General features: G+C 35.8%; 1 long non-coding RNA gene across 1 annotated transcript; it reads left to right on the forward strand.

Moving 5' to 3' along the window:
- The first annotated feature begins 12730 nt into the window (after positions 1-12730).
- On the forward strand, positions 12731-25877 carry LOC148133401 (uncharacterized). Its single transcript, XR_015747381.1, has 3 exons — positions 12731-13509; positions 17859-17924; positions 25784-25877. It is a non-coding gene; the product is annotated as an uncharacterized LOC148133401 (long non-coding RNA).
- The last annotated feature ends 1046 nt before the right edge of the window (positions 25878-26923 follow it).

Below are 26923 nucleotides of genomic sequence, written 5' to 3' on the forward strand. Positions count from 1 at the left end.
AGCCAGGCTACCAAAATAAGGAGAACAAAAAACAAGTTTTAAAATATAGTACCCATAAGCAGTTGAAGGTCCTGGGCCATTTTCAAACTCCATCCCAAGCAAGCCACAAATGGACAAGTAGTCATTTAGAAGAAATTACTTTTCTGCAATATCCATGTTTGCTTTGTCTAGATAGGATTACTGTGGTTGTAGCTACTGCAGCTGTGGTTCTGAGAAGTTCACCAATGAGAATTACATCTTCCTGACAATGAGAATAAAATGATCAGTTATAGAAAATGGGCGCGGGTATAGCACATACACACACCCATCACACACGCAAGCCAACATCAGCATTGAATTTAATAGGACACATTGCCTAAATATAAGCAATTTTTCAACATATGAGCCATGGTGGCACAGTGGTTAGAATGCAGTATTGCAGGCTCACTCACTGCTCACTGCAAGAGTTCGATCCTGACCGACTCAAGATTGATTGAGCCCTCCATCCTTCTAAGGTCAATAAAACGAGGATCCAGATTATTTGGAGTAATATGCTGACTCTGTAAACTGTTTAGAGAAGGCTGTAAAGCACTATGACATGGTATATAAGTCTAAGTGCTGTTGCTATATTGAAGTTAAAAGGATTATAAGATGAACTAATCAATTTAGCAAAATTATGGAGACCTGTTAACTTATATATTATTCAATAGTTCTTAATTCAACAATTACATACGCAAAGCAGCATCTACAATTTATATTGATGATAGCAAACGGACACGTAATATTTACATGTTATGTTGCATCAAGTTATTGACTAGAATATGATATGAGGATTTATATGCAAGGCTATGGAAAGGAATCTCTAAAGGATGTATTTTGCTCTGATTCTCTCAAAACTTAGGAAGATGGAACAACAACAATAAAAATTCATAATGGACTTCTCACAGCTGGAAAGAAGACGTCCATTTGCAAAATATTACAAATTTGGAAGATTTGCATCTTCTTTATCTGGGATATGGCTAGCTTCCTACCAATTGCACTAATATTTAGTTGTTGTTTTTAACAAACTCAAGTAGGGATGCTAAAGTATTCAGTTGTCAAAATTTCTGTAACTGAACCCCATTTCAATATATAAAAGGTAGGATTTAAAGATAAATACAAACATTATAGTTTGAGGTTCTTTCCAGTTTGTAAATGCAGAGAACTATGTACAATAAAAGTGAAACTAGAAATGGGGATTTGGGACCATGGCACAGTTTTCAATTCACACTTCTCTGGGTTGCTCTCAGTCATTCCTCTCATTACTTTCGATTTCCTCTTTCTTTTTCAGAGGCAATTTAATGTCTCACTACTACTTGTATGCCCTACTTCCCCCATCCCAAATAGATATAGCTTAAGCTAGAATTCCCAGATGTTGCCTCTAAAGATTTGAATCTACTTTGCGTGCATAAGCGCACCAACGTGCCTACCATCCCTGTCCTATTGTTTCTTTTATTTTTCTTATATGTATCCATGTATTCATAACTATGTTTTTTACTTATACCTATTATCTTGTAAGCAATTGACAAATAAATACATAATAAATAAATAATAATCATCATCTGGAGTTTTGCAATCCCGATCTAGGGTTGTCTTGACTGGCAATTTACAACCTGCAAATACACTCTCCCCTTTCAGTTTTCAACATTATTGAGTCTTGCCATTTTTGAAAGGCTAGTGACATACTCATTCATTCTTCAATGTTTTCTGGATTGTGGCAGGTGTGATAGACTAAAATATCCCTCTATTCTGGTCAAAACATGTTAAGTTATCATGCAGAATATCATTAATTTTCTTCCCAAATGATCAGTCTTGTTTTGAGAGATATTTTTCTGCTGCTGCCAGCTCAAAGTATTGGTTATATTTATGGTTCTGCTTACCAGCTCAAAGTATTGGTTATATTTATGCTCCAAATCTCATTCAGAGGATATGTTGGCGGCAAATCCAATTTGATCTCCAAAAATCACAAGCAGGACAGCAAATGTCTTCTTCCCAAATCTGAGGATCAAGAACAATGCTTGCCGTTCTTTACGAATGAAATGAAAGGTAGAATTAGGAGCGGCCTAGTTAGTATAAATATACATTATTCAATTTTTCCTTTTAATTATTGTAGAGTATAATTCTTCCTCCTCAGTTTATACAATATTAGTTAGTAATACCTCCAGCTCACTTCCCATACTTTTCCCCCTTCCACCCCCCATTACTCATGACAGCCAGAAAGAAGCAAAGCAAAGGAAGAAGATCTTGTAGGCTGACAGACATGTTCATATTCTTTCATAAGACATGTTCAATTCTTACATAAGACAATGCCTTATTCATACTACTCTTTATATCTGTAAGTCTACAATAAATTATTCTTAATTTGAACTCCACAGGTGAATGTGTATCCTTTTTAATAATCTCCTTATCCAGTATTTTCTAGTTCTTTGACTTTATTAAGGTACACTTGTCATAAATTACATCTATTTAAATCATCATTTAAAATGATAAATATTCTTATTCTGGTATTTTTAGATATTTACTATGTTTAGGCTGCCATATAATTTAGACTGCGACCATTATTTTAGAGTTCAGACATAGCACGAAACTGCTACTGGCTGTTCTGCTGTCCCTTTGCTAATCTTTTCCTTAACTTTACATTTTGTTCTGCTTACAACATTGGAGTAAGGTCAGAATAAGGCCAACTTTCAATTTTTCCTCTTTATGTTAATATGTTTGATGAATGTATATATGAATGATACTGTCTTCTAGCTCTTCAGAGTGACAGACAGCATATAGGATCAGAATACTAGGGACAGGAAATGATTATTGCCTCCTAAACCAACACATAGATGATGGAAATGAAACTGGTTAGCCATTGTGAGAAATAGAATACTGTGCCAGGTAGCAAATAAACCTAACCTAAACAAAAAGGACTGTTCTTAAATTTTTACACAGTTCCCAGAAATATCATTACATTTATGAACAGATGTTGATAGAAATGACAGATGTTTTGGAGGCTTTCCAAAAGTGCTAAAATATCTGCTCTCACAGATGTGCACATTTCAAAATCCAAGAAACCTGCACTGAAAGATTGTTCTCCTCTTGTAATTTCAGCTTGCAAACAGGGTCAAGAAAGTGGCAATAGAAGGGCTGATATGGACCATTTACTGAAAACTCTGGGGAATACAGCTATAATTGTATAGAATTCAAGTATGTTTTTCCATTTGTTTTGCTCACGAATATAAAATATTTCATCTGAAAATGATCAGATTCATTCCGATTTCATCACCTTTTTCCAAAACTTTCCTCAAGGGAAAGTTTTATGAGCGTTTAACTTAAAGTCCCATCTATCATATCTGTAACGGGTGGGATTCCCAAAATCAGGGAGAGTTGTACCCTTTATTATTTCTGAAGATAATTAAAAGTACAAATCCCATAATGGGAGCCCCATCCCCTATTTCACTGTTCACTGGCTTGGCTCTTGCATGGTTTATGTCAGCCTGAACATATGATTGCTATACACAGTGTTCTTTACAGGGACAAGCAGCTGCAATTGCTTTCATTCTGGATGTTGCTACAGTGCTACTTCCCTAGGAAGCATGGCTAACCATGTGGAATGCTAGGAACATCTGGATGGTGCCAGTTGCCTTCTGCTGAATGATAATGAGTCTTACATTAATTAACTGCTAAGTAGGCATTGATGGGCAGGGTCAGCTTTCTCATTCGATCTTTTGTGCTTTTGGGCAAGCTGAATATAGAAGCATTTATATGTATTCAACAAGTCCAGGAGAATATTAAAAATGTAATTTTAAATCCAGATTTGCATCTATAAGCTACATTACAATGTACCTATTTTTGCCTCCTGTACCCTTTTGAACATTAATGTTGGATCATATCTCCTGCTCCTGATGCTGCAGCTTAACTCTATACAGATTCATGTCTGAAAAGGCATCAGACGTAAACAAATGTCACATATCATCAGGGGTGGGATTCTGCCAGTTCGGACCAGTTCTATAGAACCGGTTGTTACGGTTCTGTGCAGTTCGGAGAACCGGCAAATCACATCACTGGCTGGCCCCTCCCTTCCCCACCCACCCAGGAGGCTTCCCTGAGGCCCAGTCAGGGGTATTATTTAGGGGGTTGGGGAAGGGAGAAGTGGCCTGAGAGCAGAGCTAAACCTCCCTTAGGATTGAAGCTTCTATTTTTCAGTGCTGACTCAGGCAGCAGATTGCAGAAAGGTAGATCTGGGAGTGAAGCTGTGATTCTGCAAGCAACTCAATCTACCTGCCTGCTTTCCCTGATTTTGGGTAAAAGTTTGTCTTGCATTATTTGTCTTGCATTATCTGATTTTGGGTAAAAGTTTGTCTTGCATTATTTTTTCCTCCTTTTCTACTATTTTTTATTTTCTCTACATTTACTTATTGCTTTTCCCCTATTCTTCTAACTTTCAACAAACTTGGTTTTTCTTTTATTCTTTTATTCTATTGAAAACCTCTATAATAAAATTATTTTTAAAAAATTAAAAACCAGGAAAAATATATTATAAATGATTATAAAAGACATCATAATTTAATATCAGCAGCTTCTAACCTGTTGTGCAATTACACTTTGCTTGCCAAGAGTAAATTTCTAAAATCCGTTTGTTTCCTAAACTAAGTAGTCAACAGAACTTAAGCTTCTGGTTTTTTTTTCTTTTTATCATTAAACTGTCAAATTGCTTTCCTAATATTTATAGTCATGCACCCACACATTCCTGAAAACATTTAGTAGGAACCTAAAAATCCTGTAGTGAATATATTAATAGAATTGTTGTGGACAACTTGTGCGCTCCTACTTGCGTTTAATATCTCCCATTAAAACTTAAGTTTAATACACTGCAAAGAAAGTGAAGTCTATTTTGGGGTCAGAATCAAAAAGGTAAGCTAGTGGTACCAGCACTGCAGTCAAAAATCCTGCCTTTTGGACATGTGTGCAATGCTGACACTTAAAAGGACAGACTTTTGTGTAAAGGGGTTGCAGACTAAGATTTTTATGACTGTATCATGAAGGCTATTATGTACCTTTATTTGAAATTGTTTAAAAAGGGAGGACTGAAAACTAATTTCCCCATACAAATATATAATAAAATAAAATAAATATCCAGAATATTAGGAACTTAGGAACAGAGAGGAAGCTTTGGGAAAATGTATCCTATCTCCTTCTCCAATGATTGCCTGTCTTACAAGGATTCTGTAATACAGTACTTATCAAAAGACTATTATGAGTTTCTTAGACAAAGAAGAAAAGAAATATAATGCAATACTAACACTTGCATATTCTTCTTTAGTCTTTCTTTTCAACTGCCCTAGTGTTTATGTTGTCATCTTAAACCAATTAAATTGTGACAGATTAAAACACACAGATTAAAACACACACTATTTAAACAATTGGCAAAAGGCCAATTGATCTAGTGCTAAGAAAATGATGCTTGTGAAATAAATTTCATCAGTTCCTTCAGCACTAAACTGGTCTGTGAACATTTCTGTGTTTAGTGTTTGTCATCTTGTTAAGTTGATTTATCTGGCTTTCATCTTCTGAAATGGAGGGATCGGAAATAAGGCAAACAATTATTATGAGCAGTTAAGTGCTTTCATTCTTAGTTTAATTTGTTGGAAACAAGCAGCTCTACCTGACCAAGAGAACACAGAGGTTTTTTGGAAGCTCAAACCCATCATGCTATTTAGAATAATATTTCAAGAAAAGGGCAAGATAAATTAAGATGGGATCTCATGATCATGAAAATATACATTGAATTTCTTCTTGGATGACTTCAAGTTTTTCATAGTCTGCACCTTTTGATATAGTTACATTTGTTACGAAATCTTTTATTTTAGGTTATGTCAGTGTTTCTCTAGCCATTTATAGTAGAACTAAGAACTAAGGAGAAATGTCCTGACAATGAGAACAATTAATCAGTGGAATGGCTTCTTTCACAAGTTATGGGTGCTCTATCATTGGAGGTTTTTAAGAAGACATTGGACCACCATTTGTTCAGAATGGTACAACATCTCCTGCTTGAGTGAGGCAATGGACTAGAACCATTCTGGCTCTGCAAACTGGTGTGGTGGCAGCAGGAGGAGAGCGGATGGTTTTGCCTAGTGTACCACGGATGGGGTTGGAGACCCCTGGATGAGAAGATCTCCAAGTTCCCTTCTAACTCTGTTATTCTGTATTAGTCACAACTCTTAAAGTGATCAACAATCTAGCATGTCACTAAAAAGGAAACATATAGTTTTGTAACAGCACCATGCTTAATACAGTAGAAATATTTATAATACATAGCATCAGGTTTACCATCTTACTTTATTCAGTGCAATTAAAGTTTGCGGAGGACCATCAAATATTTCTCAGAGCTAAGTTACATAATATCAGACCCCAAAAGTTATATCAATAAAAGTTCTCTATCCTGCTTATTTGAATAATCCACCACAAATTTCTGTTCCCTAGAATGATGTCCCCATCCCCATTATGAATAGGGCTCCAACTCTGCTCTCCTTTAGAAAGCTATTAAGACTCGCCTTCTTTACCAAGCATTAGAGGCCTGTTCAGTACATTCTCCTTTTGGCTGTTATATTACTGGTTCACCATTTTATATTTTATATTTTGGATTTCATATTTATTTATTGACCATGTCTTAATATTACATGGTTTGGGGTTTGCTTATTGATTGTTCCATATGCTACCCAGAATCATTTAGTTTGCGTTGGGAAGCCTTATAAATCTAGTTAGTTAGTTAGTAAATAAATGTCAGCATTAAGCTCAGATGGATTCTTTAAAAAAATTCTACATATTTTTCACTCTTTATAAACCAAATAAAAATGGTTTTTTTGCTTTTAAAAAAAATAATGAAAAATATAGATTCACTAGATTATTTCTAGCCCATCATTTCTCACCACACCCACATTGCCCCCGATACTTAATGACATAAATGCTTCTGAGGTACTTGAGTAGAAGCTATCTGAAATAATTCCTTATTCATATTTTGGGTTTACTGCATGGAAATATTTAATGAGAAAAATCTTTTTTTTAATACTTTGGTTTTCTATGAGCAAACAGCTTGTAAATACATAGATACAGTCAACATGCAATCACTTAGGTCAGTCTTCTGAATCTACTCTTTTATTTTCTCACAGCTACTGTATATTCTAATTAAGGCCTAGGTCTTATTTGGGATCATTGAGTGTATAAGAAATGATATTTCAAAATAAAAGAGCAAGATGTGTTAAAGCAAATCTCCTATGAAGCAATGCTTGGAGATTAGCAAAATAAGAATGTTTTTAGAGATTTGATTTTAATCCTTATTGTAAGAAATAGTAGAATTCATTGTAAAAAAAGGAAAAACCAGATGCACTATAAAAATGAGACAGTTTCAGGAAATATTAAGAAAGGTAACTATCAAACTATTCCCATGGTTTGTTCTTTCTCACTTGAAATCTCCCTGATCCTTAGCAAGAATATAGAAGATGTTTTTGTGGGTTTTCAAGTTCTTGTTTTAAAAAATGTGTATGCAGCCATATAGCTACATACAGCTAATCTCTTCGGTATGTTTTAGAAAGTGTACTAACTCTGTGTTTTGCACTTTAGACGTAGGTAAAGGGATCTTTTATCCCATTTTATTCTAAACCAATAGAAGAAACATCTTGATTAATCAATGTAATAGAACAGAAGATTCAATGCACACCACTATTTCCATCCTCTCCCCTTCTTTTCAGTGTGAAATTCTACCTATGTATATGAATCTTGTTTGTGATGATTGTTGTGTTTATTATGTCTTTCACAAAAATCAAAACTATTAATATTATGTTTGTTATGAATGATGCCTCCATTAACAATTCTCTGGGTCACCCTCAGCCAATTGCAAAAGGAAGCTTAATTTGGAACAGGTTACAACCCGTGACAATATCATAACACCATCAAACATCAACATCTGCCTATCCCAGATCCTTGGAAAGGACTAAATAGGATTAGGGTTTAATAAAAATGCAAAATCCAATCTAAACATCTGTCTGAATGTGTGACCAACCAGAAGAAGAAGAAGAAGAAGAAGAAGAAGAAGAAGAAGAAGAAGAAGAAGAAGAAGAAGAAGAAGAAGAAGAAGAAGAAGAAGAGGAGGAGGAGGAGGAGGAGGAGGAGGAGGAGGAGGAGGAGGAGGAGGAGGAGGAGGAGGAGGAGGAGGAGGAGGAGGAGGAGGAGGAGGAGGAGGAGGAGGAGGAGGAGGAGGAGGAGGAGGAGGAGGAGGAGGAGAAGGAGAAGGAGAAGTCATTGTATTAAAACATCTAAACTGATATTTAAAATGCTTATGAAAACAGCATGGCGGTTTGGCAAGTCTCTCTAAAAATGCATTCCACAGAATGATTTGAACATTTTCTTTTGATGGCCGTCCATTTTGTCTCATTGGGTAGGACCACCTGAAGAAGGCACTTTGATAAATATGTTCAGGTCCTGGTAGGTAAATATGGGGAAAAAACATTGTTCAGTTAGCCTGAATTCACAATATCTAGGACCTTATAGCCCCAGCAGTTTGAACTGGATACAGAAATGGACCTACAATGACTGTATATCAACCAGTTCCAGTTACCAACATAACTATCCTGTTTTGAAATTATTGAAGTTGTTGGATTATTTTCAGAGACAGATCATATACATACAATCCTTTGCAATAATCAGAAATAGAAACCATTGTAAAACTGTCTCTTTTTGAATAAGCTCTTCACTAATAAAAAGCACTTAAAATCTCAAAAGTGAACTTAGCCTCCAATGATGGTGCTGGATTCAGAGATTTTCAAAATGTGTCCTAATCACTTAAATGCATCTTTATTGAATCATTAAAAAATCATTCTTCCTTTTATATATTATGGACAGAAAAGAATAATTTCAACTGAAAAATAATGTAAATCAATCCTATAGAGCTGTGGTGGTGGCAGTGGTTAGAATGCAATATTGCAGGTTACTGCTCACTGCCAGAAGTTTGATTCTCACCAGCTCAAGGCTGATTCAGCCCTCCATCCTTACAAGGTCAGTAAAATGGGGACCCAGATTGTTGGGGGCAATATGCTGACTCTATAAAGTTTTATAAACCACTCAAAGAATGCTATAAAGCAATATGAAGCAGTATATAATTGTTAAGTGCTAGTGTTATAATTATAGCACAACATAAATTATATCCAAGGAAGCAAAAAATGAAACAAAGGGCTCCAATAATGGCAATTTATGAGAAACAGGTTTATTTTTATTTATTTACTTACTTATTATATTTGTATAACTGCCTGTGACATTCATCCATAGAGTGTAGGCCTTTAACTCTCCCATCTTAGCTTTTTCTACATAAAATGGTTATAAATCACCATTCCATTTTGAGGAACTAGAAGTAGAAAAGTTCTAATTATTTTTGCATAGAAAACTCAGTGTGTAATAGTCCCCAAATCTTCACTCTATGCTAATAGTGTTCTATTTATTACTTCAATTAATGCTGTAATTTTACTGGAAGGGAGTTACATTTAGTAGTATTTCTTTATGAATCTAGATCCTGTACCAAAATATTTCCTTTACATATTCTGAATTAACTACATTATCTGAATAATGCTCTCTTCAGGTAAGCTCCGACAAGCACCATTGAATCTGGGAAGCAAGGAAATATATAAAAGGCAAGGAAATTACCTCAGTTTGGCATGAAATACAATGTCACTTTCTTTAAATAAAATTTATCTTCTATCCTTACTGACACCGTACAGGCTAATTTAACATTTCATTGTATTCTGTCACTTAGCCAGACACATGCGGCTGCTTAAATTATAGTGGTTAAGGCTACAAAGAGCTTATATATCCTCTCTCATAGACTAAGAGCCTGTATATCCTGTTCTCTATCCTGTTTCTCACATCCCTTTAAATGTTTGGTTGACAGACGCCTTTTCATTCATCTTGGCTACAGGCAACAAAAATATTATGAATCTTGAAATATGTGCACATAGTATGATATAAAACTAGAAACATTTGCCATGAAATTATTCCAATATTAAATTATTCTTTTTATGGAATTATTCACCAAATACTTCTAGCAATTGCTATTACCAGAAGTTCTCAGAAGGAGAATTAGAAGAAGCTATTGCCTACCACTCTCTCAATAAAATCAACCACACATGCAATATAATTTACAATGTTATTGATTGCATGCAAATAAATAATGGTAATAATTTTAATTAAAAATGCAATGAACTGCCTAAGAAAGAGAGCCAAATTATCGGTGATACAAACATTAAAATATCTTAAGGAATCTAATATAAATCAATTCAAGCAACTATAATATATGAACCAAACATATATATACTGGTAGTCCTTAATTTACAATCACGATTAAGCCCAACATTTCTGTTGCTAATCTCAGCAATTGTTAAGTGAGTTGCACTCCGTTTTATGGTGCTTTTCTGTCACAGTTTGTTAAGTGAATCACTGCAGTAGTCAAGTGAATTGCATGTTCATTAAGTGAATCTGGCTGCCCCCTGATTTATCTTGTCAGAAGTAAGCTGGGAAGGTTACAAATGGTGGTCACATGGCCCTGGAACAAGGCAACTGCCATAAATACATGCCAGTTGCTAAATGCCTGAATTTTGATCATGTGACCATGAGAGTGCTACAATAGTCATAACTGTGAACAACTGTGAACAACAATAATTGATTTTTTTCAGTGCCATTGTAACTTCAAACGATCACTAAACAAATGGTTTAGTCAGGAACACCTGCACCAGTGCAGCAGTCTGCTTTAAAGAAGTCTTGATTCAATCTTCACCCGTGATCAGCTGATCAGTTAAGGAGATGCTAAGGAACTTCTGCAGAAAAACAGAAGAAAGAATGGGAAATGCTTCCATTTTTTTCCTTTGCCATTTTTGGTTCCTCTATAGCAGGGGTCCCCAACCACCGGTCCGCGGACTGGTACCGGTCCGCGGAACAACTCCTACTGGTCCGCGGCTTGCTGGGCGCCGCCATCTTTTTCATGAAAAAGTGCTTCCGGTGAGCTTTTCGGGTGAAAGCTCACCGGAAGCGCGTTTCATCAAAAAGATGGCGGCGCCAGCGCTCCGATGAGCTTTTCCTCACCGAAGCGCTGGCACCGCCATCTTTTTTTGATGAAAACGTGCTTCCGGTGAGGTCACCAGAAGCACTTTTTCATCAAAAAAAGATGGCGGCGCCCAGCTGATGCCGGTACTGGGCCGCGGCGCCCAGCTGATGCCGGTACCGGGCCGCGGTGTCAAAAAGGTTGGGGATCACTGCTCTATAGCACAGATATCAAACACACGGTGTTACGCTACCATCACATGACGCTTTGCAATGTTTTTTCCTTTTGTGGAGCTGGGGTGGGCGTGGCCTGCATGTGACATATCTGGCCCATGGGGTGTCAATTTGACACCCCTGCTCTATAGTCTCTGCTCTATTTTTCCTCCAGACACCTTCCTCTCTCTGGAAGGTGGTTCATACACTCAACATCAAAAGCATTTCAAAGCTACAATCACCTGATGTTTACCTACTTGCTCATTTCTTAGTCCAACCTAAAGAAGAAAATTCAATGGACAATGCTATAAAGTTTCTTTCTTTTTCAATACATAGTTCAACAACTTTCTTTTACCATCCATCAAGACCAGCATACAAAGAAAGAAGTGATAAATTCCTAGATTCCAACAAGAATTAGGACAAAGTTGATGTATATGAATATAGGGATAGATATTTGGGGTATCAAAAATTAGAGAAATGTAATCAAAGTATGCTAGACTGGCTGAGAGCTGAATAAGTATACAAATATTAAATTATATGAAAACATCAGTTGATTTTAGACTGATATCTTTTTAATATAATGCTCAATAGGCAGGTTGGATTCTAACTAAATCTAATGTTACTTTATTACTGAAAAATAATACAATATCCATCTATTGCCTTTCACTATTTTTCTGGAGAGTTCAAAACTCAAACTCATGGCCTGACTTTTGTTGCTAAATATTTTTGTGTGTGTATGAAACAGTATCTGAAAATTAGTAAATTCTAAATGGTTCTTTATTCAGTATTTTCCTACAGTGATAATTCAAATCATAAAACAGAAGGAACAAATCTAAAGAGATAAAACAGTTTTGTCAAGTTCTCAAGTTAACCCATCAGAGGCATGCATTTTATGAACTATGATTATACATCCATACAAATTTCAATATGATGTGTCCTTCTCAAGAATTAAATTATCTAATCATAATCATCATAATCGTCGTCGTCGTCATTTTAGTCATTTTCTATCCACAGCAGGATGAAGGCCTCTTCTGCATGTTTCCAACCAATCCGGTCTTGAGCTTTCTTTTGCCAATTGGACCCACAATACTTGCTGATGTCATCGATCCATCTTGTTTTAGGTCTCTTTTATGGATGCTTTTTATAATATAATATTGGGCTGGAAATGGCCAACTGAAGAATCACTCTGTTGTGGTTCGCCGGCACATGGTACAGATGGCGGCAGAATTGGACAGTGGGGAAGAAAGAGGACCAGTCAGGGAGTCTGGAGAGAACTCAGATGAGGGTCCTGTGTCCAATGCAGGGAGGGAGCCAGGACCATCTGCGAGTGGGGTGCTACCTTCAGAGCCTTTGGAGTCTGGCAGCAGCGAAGCAGAAGACCCAGGGGAGCCTGTTCCCAGTGCACGTATGCACAGACCTGCTGGAAGCAAGAGCAGCTGAAACAAAAGGGGTGACTCGGGAGTAAGGCTGGGAGATGATTGCCCCTCCCATAAGGGATAAAAGTCAGGCTTAGATGATGAAACATTTGCAGGAAGCAAAGTAGTTCAATCGGTTCTGAGTCCTCCTCAAAGCTCTGTGTACTTTGGTTGGTTTTTTCTTGTACTTCAGTTGATTTCTTTTATAGTTAATTGGATACTTCTGTTTTTGACAGCATGCCGTAGAACTGAAAGGTGTTTGCTTATCTTGGGGGACTTTTAAGATTAGTTCCGGCTGGGAATGGAAACAATTCCCAGTGTTGCAATAAAATAGGTTTTGCTTTTAAAATAAGTTTGTGATTGATTACGATTTACAAAGCCTGGGTCAGAACACACTCATCTAGATTAAGCCTTTTGCACACACACACACAAAAGACATAATCAGAAGTCATCACTTGAACAAAGCTTATATCAACACATCAACTTTTTTTTTCTCAGCAACAACTGTTATTGTCTTCTTCTCTTTATTTTTCCCCATCCTCCCAGTCTAATTACAACTATGGGGTGTGTTTTTTTATGGTCTTTGATGAAAGAATTGACAAGGATCATTGTTCTTTAGTCTGATTTCAATGAAGATCAGGTACAAACTTGCATCTCTGTGAACTTAAAGGGTTAAAAAAATGTGTGAATCTTTGAACTGGGTCTTGTTTGAGCCAATTAATACTAGGCAATGAACAGAGTTTGGAAGAAGAGGCTTGATTGCAGCCAGTGATCTCCTTTCTACTTTCATCAATATGTAAGTATTATCTTTACGCCTTATATACTTGTCATTGTAAGATAGTCAACTCCAATTAAAACAAATTCTGGTTTTAAAAAATCTCCAAAAATGTGTACATGTGACATACTTGTACTGTGTGCATTTCCTTGAAAAGAGTGGGCAACATGCAGACTCTAATGGCACCAAAATTCATTTTCCCCTTTTTTCTAAGATTGAGGCTGGACATGGAGGGAAGAATGTGAGAAACAAACCACTTTAATCCTGCCCATAATGCTCTTTCAAAGAGGCCCAAAACTCTCATTTTTCAAACAATTTTAATTGGTTTTTAGTGGGTAGATATGTTAGGTTATTCACCTTGGTCCTAAGATATTCTATCCTTCACAAAAGGAGAATAACAAGTATAATACTTGTGAACATAACTGTGTTATGCCCAGAGTTTCTTCGAAACAAGATAGGTGGCAAATAAAATTAATTAATAAATACATAAAATAAATAATCTGAGGCACAAGTCTCACTCTTTCTAATACTAGTGCTATCCTAAGCTTATCCTACCTTGAACCAATATATTTGGTTCTATACAGAATGAAGTCTTTAAAAATATTTCCTAAATCTTTCCATGCATTATCCAGTTTAAGCCCATTTTATGCAGTTTGTTTATATTAATGATTGGCAGTTGCTATAATTTTTGGCAGGGTGAATATTTTATTATTATTGTCACTCAAACTGAACTACTAGGGAAACTGGTGGATAATTTTGTTAAATAAATAATTGACGAAAGAGAAGTTGCAATTAATAAGCTGACTTGTTCCAAAGTAACTTCAAGGGAAAGGCATGACGTTGAGGAATGAAGCGGTTTTTGTGCAAGGAAAATTCGATGTGGTTATTTTTGAAGAGAAGTTTTTTTTAAAAAGTCAGACTCACTCATTTCTCAAAGGAACTCTCCCATCACTTCCTGCTAGGTGAAATATTTTTGCATGTCTGAAGTGGACATAACAAATTGCAAAACCAGTTGATGGCATAAATTGCTACAATATTATAAGGACAATATTGTAATATTATAAGGATACATATGCCAGCACAAATATTTAACAACTTAGTGCCAGTTATCAATGATACATGATTTACCTACATTCCTGCAATTTTCCATAAGCAGTACTTTCAGATATCACATTTTCAATTTACTAAGCTGAAATGGAAGCAAATCTGGGAGTACTTCCCATTGCATATATAATCTGATATTTAATATTAATTTAATATATGTAAAAAGGAAATGTGAGTTATAGTAAACATCATCTATATATCTTAGCAGGATTGACTGGGAAATTCTTAATGTGATTAGTTTTGAAAGATCAAAGTTTAGATACTGCTCTTGCAAGAAACTGAGATGACTAGAAATGGAAAAATTCCTTTTTAAAGCAGGAATTTGTTACAGTCAGGTTACACCACAATAAATAATGCTGGTTTTAGCAGAATCTGTTTCCAGAGGATATCTTAAGGACTAAAATTATATTATATATATAAAACAACAGTGATAATAGCAAAGCTGGGCCTATTATTGGGCAAAGCAAAATGAAGCAATGCAGTAGCTGCCTCTACTTGTCTTTGTCCTCAACTTTCTTCTTGTTCCCTCTATTGAAAGCAAGAACTATGTGTGCTATATTTTGCAAGTACTATAGTAGAAAAATATCCTGTTGAAATAGTTATGTTTGCTTTTAATATCTGAGGAGGAACATCTCTTAAGATGTGGTAGTGTGAATTCTGGGAATTGAAATACACATGCCTTGAAGTTGCCAAGTTTGCAAATCGCTAGTCCAGAGCAAATGACTCCAGATGTTTGGATGTATTCTCTTGCATTTTAGGGGTAGGAGGAGTTTTAGGAGGTAAAATTAAGGAAGGGACCAAATTTCCAAATTTTCAGTCAGAATACTCCAGGTCTTAATGCCTTTTCTAAAGGGGAGAAGAGTTGAGGCTTGTCTTATGTTCATTCCAGTGAATAGGAGCAACACATATTTTCTTCTTTCTCAAATATTTTGGATATTTCCCAGGAAATACAATTGCTACTAGATTTTACTTCTTTCAGCATTCAATTTGTATTGAATAGTGCTGCATATGAAATGCCTACAGTTCAAAACCTCACTTTATATCAGTTAATATTAGTTTCAAACTTAGCACTGTGTGTTTTTTTTTCTGAACACTATGAAACATGTAGTTTGTCCCACTTACATGTTCAGTTACAAGAAATCTTACTACATCCAAGGACTTACATATACACCGTAGATTTAAATTTAAACTCTAAATCTAAATATTACAAAAATAAAAGAGTTCTGATATTGTTTATTTTTGGAACACTTCTGTGGGAGAAATAAAATCAGTCACATGAACTTTATTAAAACTGAACGACCAGTTTTGTAACTAACACTAAATGTGGAGATAACTTTTTAAGGAGTTATAATTCAGATATATCTCACTCTCCAAAACTATAATCTTAGCTTTAGCAACCACAATCCCTATTTGTCTACCCATCTCATGCTCAATATTCAAGTAAAATTGCAGCACAGTTATAATTTACAATTGATGGCAGCAATGATAATTGCATCTTCTATCTGGTAGATACTTTGAAATTCAGCTCTCAGTTTAGCTCTCTTAGTTAGGTTTATTATGCTTCACATTGTACCAGTTTACAGAGGTTCTGTGACAACCATGCCTATTACAAAGGTAGCTTGCCCTTTGTCCTGTCTGACTACAAGATCTTCTATCTTCTGATAGAATCTCCTCAGCAACTCTGGGCACAACTTGCTGAGGTTGCTTTCAAATTGTCTCTAAAGGCCTACCCTGTTAGATCCCTATCTTCAACAAACATCTCTCTGCACTTCTAAATGCTTGGAGTTTGCATGGAATTTGAAATAACAGGAAAGAGAAACACACAGCTTTTCAGTGCTTGAAATGGCAAATGTGGGTAAAAAAGTATGTCTGGGAATATCATATAGTTGCTAGCTTGGATACAGAGGAGCTTTGTGCAGTCAGTTCGGTACAGAAGACCAAAACACAGACTGACAGCTAAGGCAGAACTGGTTCAATCTGGTAGAGCGTTTCAGTCAGCATGAAAAGAAATCCATTTTCCTTTTCCTGTACAAAAATAGAACTACCTTTCACTCATCCTGATCTTGCTCCTCCCTCCCCTCCCCTTCAGAAAACTTGTAGAGCACATGTGTGCAATTGGGAAGCTCTTTGGGATGCTTGTTCATATAGGTCAAAGTAAGTCACTTTTGATGTGTCAGTTCAACAAGGTTTGAGAAATTCCACGGGAGACCAAAAAGTATCTCATCCTTGGATGAGGGACTTAACAACTCTTAAATTACTTAATATTTCTTTTATGAACAAATAAAAATGCTCAGAATGTAAAAAGATAGGCAACAATGCCACTGTTTGTAGCTCAGACTCTAGAAAGAAGACCGTGACCTCTAAATCATTGTACCTTCAAGCCATTCATAGCTGTTTGTGTTTCTCAGTTCCAATGGTTAAAATTGGCTCCAGTTGGTTTTTCTCCCTGTGTCTTGACATCCAAGCTTAATCTTCTCCAAATGAAAGATGGAAGAGATATCTCAACTGTCAAAAACAAAACAAAACAAACACAGCATTGTCATTCATGTCTACTTCTCCTGGGTGGCTGATTGGAAAATTTTGATTGATTTTTAAGTGAACCCACCTAATTTGCACTTCCTAAATGAACTACAGATCAAACTGCAGTTATTCTTTGGTTTATGCAGGTGTCTAAATTTTGCAGACAAGTTTTCAGTTTTTAAAAAATACACTGAATTTTCAGGAGAAATAAATTATGCAAAGTAAATACACATTGCTTCAAGGCACTGGGGAGTGATCAACTGCTTATTTCTCAGGCAAAATAGTCAGTCAGCTGCATGTATAAAATCCTATCAATAAGGCTGTCAGAATGTAGGTGTAAATAAGGAAACTTATTAAATAAATACATAGTTACCAATACATTATTTATATATTTGAAAAATGGTGGAGACTAAGTTTAAGCTTTTTCCAAAATTAAATGAAACACATACAAATGATTTATATAGAAATTTAATAAATAAATAAATAAATAAATTTATTCTTGTCACCAACATTTATAAAACAGATAAAACCCTGAAATCCCCAATAAAATAATTTATCCTTTTTTAAAAAAAGAATGTGAATTTTTCAGAGACTTTCTGAAGCAACTAAAACCACCACTTCAACAGTCTGAGACTTTACTGCATCCTCATCCAAGATGGGGGGAAAATTCCTAGAAAAGTTATGCTGCATGGTGGCTGGAGAAATTGAATTTAACATAGTTTGAATAACCTTTTTCTTTTTTCCAGATGAACCATCTAGCTTCAGTATAGTTACTGCTGCCCAAAGTATAAATTACGGCACTAACTTCACAGGTAAGGTTCACATTATCACATTTTCCACCTATAACAGGATGAAGTAATTTTCTAATGCCGCCAGCATTTATTAGCTCTCTTTATGGTTGTTGCTCTTTTTTCAAGGAGTAGCAGTCAGTGGGACAAATATTTTTCTGACATCAACTTAAACATGGCATTGCCTAAATCTGTCCTTGCCTAAACAACTTTTCCCACATACTGTTTCCTTCCTAACTAAACCCTGAAATATTTCAAATATAGAGGTTATGGAATACATGAAGACACTGACAGAAATGTGCAGGTTATGCCCACATTTCCATAAATTGAACAGATTTAATACTTTTATTTAAATATAACTGCATTCAGGTTCCAATCTGGGTCTATATTTCTATCTTCAGTCAAGTGTGGTTCTTCAAAGATACTTTCTACTCATATAGAAATGCACAGTATCCTAAACTTTTTTACTTGTAATAGCATGGTTAATGGTATAATACAAGTGATCCATTAGCAAGTTGTGCTAAGCAGGTACACCTTTAAAAAAAAGATGCATATCTAGTACCAAGAAACATATACAGGTAGTCCTGTTAATAATGGTTATTGGACCTGCATTTCTATCCCTTTGATGTGGTCATAAACATGATGTCACATTACAGCATTGCTTAACAACAGCAATCCTGGCAATTGTCATTGTCATCATTAATCAAATTCCACTGGTCATTAGTTTAGGACTCTTCCCCAATTCATTCCATTCCTGACTTGGTCCTTTCCAACTTTGAACCTTGGTAAGGTAAGAGGTGGTATTCAGCAAGTTCTGGAGAACCGGTAGTGGAAATTTTGAGTAGTTTGGAGAACTGACAAATACCACCTCTAACTGGAGATTTTACAGTACCGTTCTCCTGCTACGCCCACCAAGCCACACCCACCAAGCCACACCTACAGTACCGTTCTCCTGCTATGCCCACCAAGCCACACCCACAGTAAAAAAATTGAATCCCATCACTGAAGATATGAAACTGCCTCCTCTTGAACTCCTCCCACCTGCCTATCTCTCCCCATCTTTGCCCTTTTGGCAGCCTGCATAGCAGTTCTTCATGGTGGTGGTAGCACAGGTGGACCTGGGGCTTAAGTAGAGGCCTGGAACCTTCAAAAATCTCAACCAACTGCCACTGCGCCCAAGCTTCCACTTTAGCCCCAATGCTGCCACCACCATCACTGCCACTGAGGAATGCTTTCTTAAACCCTGCACTGCAGCCAGCTACTCAAGAGGCACAGTGCAAATCCCCATCTACCCTCTTTGGCCTGTGCTTTGTTGGGTTTGCTACTCACAGTTGTCCTTTGCTGTCTTCTCTTCCTGCTGCTCCTGACATACTTGAAGTAACAATAGCAATAACATTTAGTCTTATATATCACACCATAGTGCTTTACAGCAGAGTTTCCCAGCCCTTTAAGTTTTGAAGGTACAGGAGAGAGGATAGTTCCATGCATGTAGTAGGTGAGCGCATAGTAGCCCAGTAGCGGGCCACAGCCTAGGTGTTGGGGACCCCTGCTTTACAATACTCTCTGTGAGATTGTAATATAAGCGTTATTTGCATATTGTCCCCAACAATCTGAGTCCTCATTTTACCAACCTCAGAAGAATTGAAGGCCGAGTCAACTTTGACCCCTGTCAGGATCAAACTCCGGGCTGTGGAAAGAGTTTGCCTGCAATACTGCACTTTAACCACCAGGTGGTCGCTACTGGCCACGCCAAGTAGTAACTGCAGAGTCGAAGAAACAACCGGAGAGCTTTTACTTGCAAAGAATTTGTCCTGTTACTAATTTACCTACAATGTTTCTCCTTGCCAAAGCTTCTAGATCTTGTAGGGTTCACGTTCAAGGGGTCATCTGGATTTACAGGATATGGGTTTGAAACCAGTAGAGTTGGGGACTCCTACATCCTTTCAGCATGCAAAACTTGTCTTCTCTGAGCTGGTTAGGTTGAGTAGCCGAATCTATACCAGGGGACTCTCCTGGCCATTTTTATTTAAACAGGAGACAAATTTGATTAAAGGCCAACATTGCAATGGATATTCCACACATGTTCAAATTAATGCAAACTGAATTTACTTTAGATTTTGCAGGTCAGTGGGCGAGATCTGAAAATGTAGCTGAAAATCTCATCTGAAAGATTGATATGACTAAAAGATAAAACATTCATTGTAAGTTTGAGGAATGTAACAGTAATTGATCAGCTTTGCTACTGTTAGTTTCAAAAGAAAATTGTTGGGGGGGAAAAAGAAAAAGCTTTACCAAAAAAGAAAGTATATGTTTGGCTCACAATTTTTCATGCCTTTATGTTTTTCATAAACATACATATTTTCAACAATACACACTGTTGAAAAAAATGTCAGATTTCTATTATTTCACTGTATATTTCATGTTATTTTTGCTTCTTATTTATACTTACATACTGTAGAGCTTTTAACTGAGACTGTTTGGGGGGAAAAAGCAGTCAGAACACTACTATGAAAAATATTAGAAAATTTATTAGCTGTTTTCCTTCTGCCTCCATATTCATGCCAATAGAAGCAAAGTCCAGATATTTGCTCCAAGACAGGAAGGCTTATCTCATCAGTAATGCCAAGATTTAAACTAGTGACCCGACAAATAAGACCTTCTGTATGCCGCCGAGTGCAAAAGTCTGGTTCACAATATTATGAGAGATTAGCCTTCCAGATGTTGAATTATATCCTTCTTCAGTTCAACCAATACAGCCAATGATCAGGAGGCATTTCAGTTCAATAATTGAACTATCTCCACCCTTTAAGAATCTAGAATCTTGGATCAATTAAAAGTCAGACTCAGTCATTGCATTTATATTTAGAAAGAGCAAAAAAAAAAGATATTAATTTGAGCTGTGGCTAAAACTGACTCACAATTATACACCTCAGTAAGGATTTTCTTGACTTAGAAAAGTAAAAAAGAGTTGCTTTTCTTGCAAAACTGCATTATCTTAATATTGAAGACAGTATTCAAAGTATAACAGATAAGATTTGATAAGACTTTAAAAGCCCATTTCTCTTTTGCAACTTGAATTCATAAAGGGATTTTCCACATAAAGTACATATATGATTATGGAATAGGAATTATTTTTTCTTAACACAATGACATGCACAGGTTATGGAAAAAGACTTCTTCCACCAGCTATAATAGGAGACTGTCCTGCTTATAAAGCAAAAGCTTGCTTCATAATAAAGAGCAACATACAGTATTTTATTTTACTGAGAACACCAAGGTCAAAAATTTAGGAGCAAACTGCAAGCATCTCCAGATCAAATGAAAGAATAGGTAGAACATCCTAAAATATTTTGCATTTGTATTTTATCTTCATATTCCACTATTTTGGGTGGGGGGAAACCTGGGCTGGAATAAGAATGATGCCATTGATTTAGAGAATTTGAGATATTATGACCAACTCTAATCTTTTTTGAAATGTCGATATATGTTCAGAAAGGCCCAGATCAATACGTCTAGCTGCACTAGACGTTTCTTGATGCACATATAGAATTGTGGAGGGCATTTTTAATGGTAAAATGAATCTAATTTCCTGTATAACACTCTATTTTTCTATCTAAGTATAAATCTCATTTTGATTCTAGCCCTTTTTTTTTTTTTACTAGGATCTGGAGTTCCAACGAAATTGTGGTTGGATTAGAATTTGCACCTATTATTTAGATATTTGTGTTTGTTCTAGTAATGGCTTTGTTTATTAAAACAGTGTTCTAGTTCCTGGTTTTCTCCATTCAAAAAGTTTCCATCTATTCTTGCATGCTGTTTACACAATTTTTCAGAATCCCAGTTCTTGGATTATATTTTCTCATTGAAACTACATCTCATTAAGAATGTTGCAGAATTTATTCATACATCGTTTATTGCCAAGTCTTGCTTTTCCCCCCCTCCTACTACATCATGCTACTTATATAGGAAATTGACATGGACTTCTCCCCAATCACTCCCAAAAATTGTGTTTTGTTTAATAGTAGATGATATATAATTAATTCAATCTCTTACTCACATTCTATACAAAATAACACCACTTATGTAAATAAGCAGGTAAAATGTATTAATCTCTAACCATAACAAAAGTATACATTGAAGCTACAATTCAGCACAGACTTGCATAAAATACAGTAGTCACATTATCTTAAAATTCAAATTAGCTTGATGTACTACAAGATATTAATTAACCACAAACAGAAACAGATAATAGTACAAGTTATAGTTGAAAACAATTTGATGAAATATGAATGATGCAAGTCTTAAGAAGTTCTCTTAGAACTGCTTAAATATATATAACAGTAATGTCAACGAGATGCCTCTATACAATGAAAAAAAAATGCTTTCTGCTAGACCAGCTCAGTAGGCTATTGAATGAAGTTATGTTAAATGTAATGACTGTTATTGCTCAACATGAAATAGAAAAAGTCATTACTGAGAATTCAGTGACAGAGGATAATATAACCCACCATATTTAAAAATAACCATAATATTCTGTCTCAATATTTTGTGACACCAGATTAATTTATAATGTCTGTTGCACAATTTTGGTCATTAGGTTTTAAAGCCACAACATGTGACCCAACAATGTAAAAAACACATGGTAAAAAGTTTCATTTTGAGTTTGCACTGTTTTAATGTCATACTTTTCCAAGAGCACAGCAGCCAAAAGAAAACAGAAAGCAATAGGAATGTGCAATGATAATACATGCCAAGCCAAAGTATTAGGAGCACCATAAGGCTAAAATTACATTCCTACTTTTATGTGGAAGAAAGAAGACAAAAGCTACTTCAAGTCAGTGATCTCAAAAGTTTATGGGAACTGTAATGCTGCCTAAAATGATCAAACTCAAATAATCCCTTTCTGCCTTTTTTAAAAGAGTTCAGATCAAATTATGCTTAGAATTGAAGACTATTAATGGCAGAAACCAGAACTGGCCCTTCAGAAGAAAACTGTATTTATTTGGAGAGCTAAAGAGGCCTAGGTCATTTTCTCCTTAGATTGTCACTTGACTCATGATTCCAAGAGGTAAACAAGCAGTGAAAATGAGAGGGTAGAATGAATGGTGTCACACATTCTTGTGGTCTTAATAAGACCCAGACAATACATAAGTTTAAACAAGCATGCTTGATCTGATCAATTGGAGGAAAAGCACCCAGAACATCTAACTCAAGCCTTTTACCAGTTGTTTGCTGACCAATTAGTCCTACTTGGTTGTGTGCAGTCCACTGTAGCATGACAAGCAAATGAGACAATTTCATATTAAGATCTCATAAGGCCACAGCAAGCAAACCATACAGAGAGAGAGAGGAGGGAGGGAGGGAGGAAAGAGAGAGAGAGAGAAACAAGTTGCTCTTTGCATGCACTTTTTCATCTCAATATGTATTGGAAGTTGAGTCCCATTAACCATTAATTGTCATCACAGAAACGTTTGTTTCACACTATGTTTTTTAGATGATAAAGTAAAACATATTTAGTTTCTTTAATGCAATCTTCTTCTTTTGGTTTTATCCAGATATATTGGACTATAACTTTGTAAATTTTAAAAGTTACCCATCACGGCGAGCTGATCGCAACGTTAGATTTCTGATTCAATATACAGTAATACATTTGGTGACATCTAGGCAAGAAATGCCGATGCAGATTTTTATTAATGAAAGCTAGTCCTCAACTTGCAACCATTTGTTTAGTGATGGTTCAAAGTTGCAATGGAAATGAAAAAAGCGACTTCTGACCAGTCATGGCACTTAGGACCACCACAGCATCCCCACGGTTATGTGATCCAGTTCTAGGTATTTATCACCTGGCATGTATTTACAATGAAGGCAGTATCCTGGGGTCATGTGATTACCATTTGTAACTTTCCCAGCCAATGTCTGACAAGCAAAATCAGTGGGGGAAGCCAGATTTACTTAACAACTGCAGTGATTCATTTAATAACTATGGCAAAAAAAGTCATAAGATCAGGCACAACTCACTTAACAACCATCTAATTTACCAATGGAAATTGTGGTCATAAGTCTACCTGTTTGACAAAAACTGTTGCCTTATTTCTTCTATAAGCACCTGCATATAAATTCCTTTATTTCTGATAATGTGATCATTTGAGCTAAATAATCTTTTACAGCAGGGATGTCAAACTCGTGGCCCACGGACCAGATGTGTCATGCGCTGGCCTTTTAGCGAAGGGGGGAAAAGTTGCGATACATCACGTGACAATAATGTGATGCCATGAGTTTGACACTCCTGTTTTACAGTAATACTTCTTCAGTTGCTTGCTGCATCGTAATTTTCCATCCTAACAACCTAAATCTACAAACTTAGTTCCTGTCAGAACTAATCCTTCCATTGCCCCCACCATCCTCCCAGAAGTGACGAAGTTCTTGAATGAGAAGTGCAACATCTTCTTCTTGCTCAAGGAGAAAACAATCCAGTCACCTTTTGAAAAAGCACCTTTGAGACAACCATGACCTGGATGACTGAGAATCTCCATAGACATCTAAATCTACAAACAATTGACTTCTGAACTACCATGTGCAGGAAGAGTTTTCTTCTTCTACTAACAATTTTTAGGTGGAAGAAGTGATCATATAATGTGATAAATCCTTTTTCATTATTCCTTTTACATAGAATAAAATAGATGGAATAGAATTCTTTATTGGCCAGATGTGATTGGACACACAAGGAATTTGTCTTTGGTGCATATGCTCTTAGTGTACATAAAGGAAAAAAATACATTCATAAAGAATCATAAGATACAACACTTGTGATAGTGATAGTCATAGGTTATTAATAAGCAATCAAATCATACTAGGAAACAAATAAAACAATATAAATTGTAAAGATACAATCAACAAGATATATAGATTACAACACCAGGATTTTTTTTAAAAAAATCATTCCATGACATTCTTGGATACTGATAAAATATTAAGTAGATCAGATCTGATTTGCCACCTCTAAGGACATTACTGTCATGGTTCTGAGTAATACTTCCAATTACATTTGGAACGATGGGAGAAAGTTATCTAAATATTTCATCTGAATGGTTCATTCACATATGCGATAGATCAGCTGAAGCTGGATTATTTCTTGCTCTCAAGCTCAGGGTTTTGCTTCTGGTTCCCAGTGTCACAAATACGTGCAGATGATAGAAAGGACATGGTGTCCTAGTAGGTTATTATGTATAGTTAGGAAAGGGCAAAGATCTATCATTGTGGTGTTAATAAACTGAAAATGGTACTTGAATCCACAAATGGATAGGCAGATAGGGGAAGAGCTTCCGTTAAAAGCATCAATTCAGAAAGCAAAGAATCCAGAGGTTACTGAGAAATGCACATGACATCAACAAGACTGTGTGGCTTTTAAAAATGGCTGTGTGTTGACAGCTGATGGCAGAAAAGTCAGCTTTATTATTGTCTATATTTTCACATGAAGAAATGAGATCCTCGCAAAGAGACACCCTTTTCTAACCACCGTGAGGATATATTTATTTACAACTGGAATGATAATTACATATAGGGTTGATATACACTAAAATTTGGTTCCTCTTTTAACCTTAAGAAAGGATAATTCCGCCACCAAATCTGTTATTACCAGAGCTGTTTTGTTTTTCCTGCAACACATAGTTGTCTGCCAGCTTGCCAGCTCAGCAAAGACACCATAAGCACCTGTTTTAAAAAAAAATAACAACATAGGGAACACTCTGCTCAATGAGGGCAGGGATTCCTCTGCTGCATCACACTGTTTCCCACAAAGGCTAGCCTGATGCTTCCAGAAATATCACAAAAAGTCTCCCTTGTTGTTTGTCTCTCTGTTAACTATGCTTTCTCTTAACATGCAGGTGGAAAAATTAGTTCTTTTGCATCTCAATCAGTAGCAGGGAGAGAAACTGAATATAAAGCAGAAAAAAATTGGGAAGTATATTTATCTATATTGTTGTATGTTTGTTTTGTTTTCTGTTTCCTTTCCATCTCTGTTCAGTATTCTGTTATAGTGGATCCCACACAGAGCAGTGAAAACACATTTTATTAAAATACTAATGAATCACTCAAATTATTTATGTATGCATTTTTTTATTTTATTTCATTGGATTTGTTAAGACTGCTCAACTCCAAGTTGACCCTTGGGATCCCTGTGAGTTATCAGCCTTCCAATAGTCATGGATATTACAAAATAAAAATATTTGAAAGGATCATTCATAGAGAAACCTTTATTAAGGTTTTAAGAATTAAATGTAGCACTAATTTTACCCAACAAACAAAGAAAGAAAGAAAAACCGGTGGAGGAATTCAGGCCATTTCCCTCCTATCCCAAATGCTTCTCCATGCAAGATTTATTGGCAAACAAAGAAAATTGAATGAGGTTTTTGGAGTGGTAGAGAGTTAGTCATTCACTACAGAAGTATCTTTCTTAACTACATTTTCCCTATTAAAAGTATTTGAAAGTATATTCAGTAGTTCAAATTATTGTATAGAAACAGTTCCAAGGGTGTGTGTTGATGAAGATTATCAATTTTCACATAATTCCAAGGGAAATTTAATAAGTCCTCATTTGTATTAGAATTAATTGAAAATGATTACTACTATATAATCGTCCAGTTGAATTCAACATTAAAAGTAATAATACACATAATATTGGATATATATGTCGGTATATTGCATGTACATCCAAGTTAATAGAATGAAGCCAACAATAGGCTTATTTGTAATACTTTCTAGATCAGAAATCTTTGCAAAGAATAGCATGAGTATGCTTTGAGAAAATCCAAGCTTTGAGAAAAATGGGCTTTAGTTGTACTTGTGGCATGTTGTGAACATGGGACAGACTATTATTTGTTAGTATGTAAAATGGATTTTATAACAAATACGGTCTAAGAGAAAAAGGAAAGGAAAGAAAGAAACAAAGATGATGTAACAAAGATAATTAGAGGACTGAAGGCTAAAAATACGAAGAAAGGTTGCAGAATTTTGGTATGTTTTGT

This window comes from Notechis scutatus, chromosome 1, assembly GCF_049901735.1.
Source record: "Notechis scutatus isolate UNSWTSFEM ecotype Mainland chromosome 1, rNotScu1.2, whole genome shotgun sequence".
NCBI classification, from domain to species: domain Eukaryota; kingdom Metazoa; phylum Chordata; class Lepidosauria; order Squamata; family Elapidae; genus Notechis; species Notechis scutatus.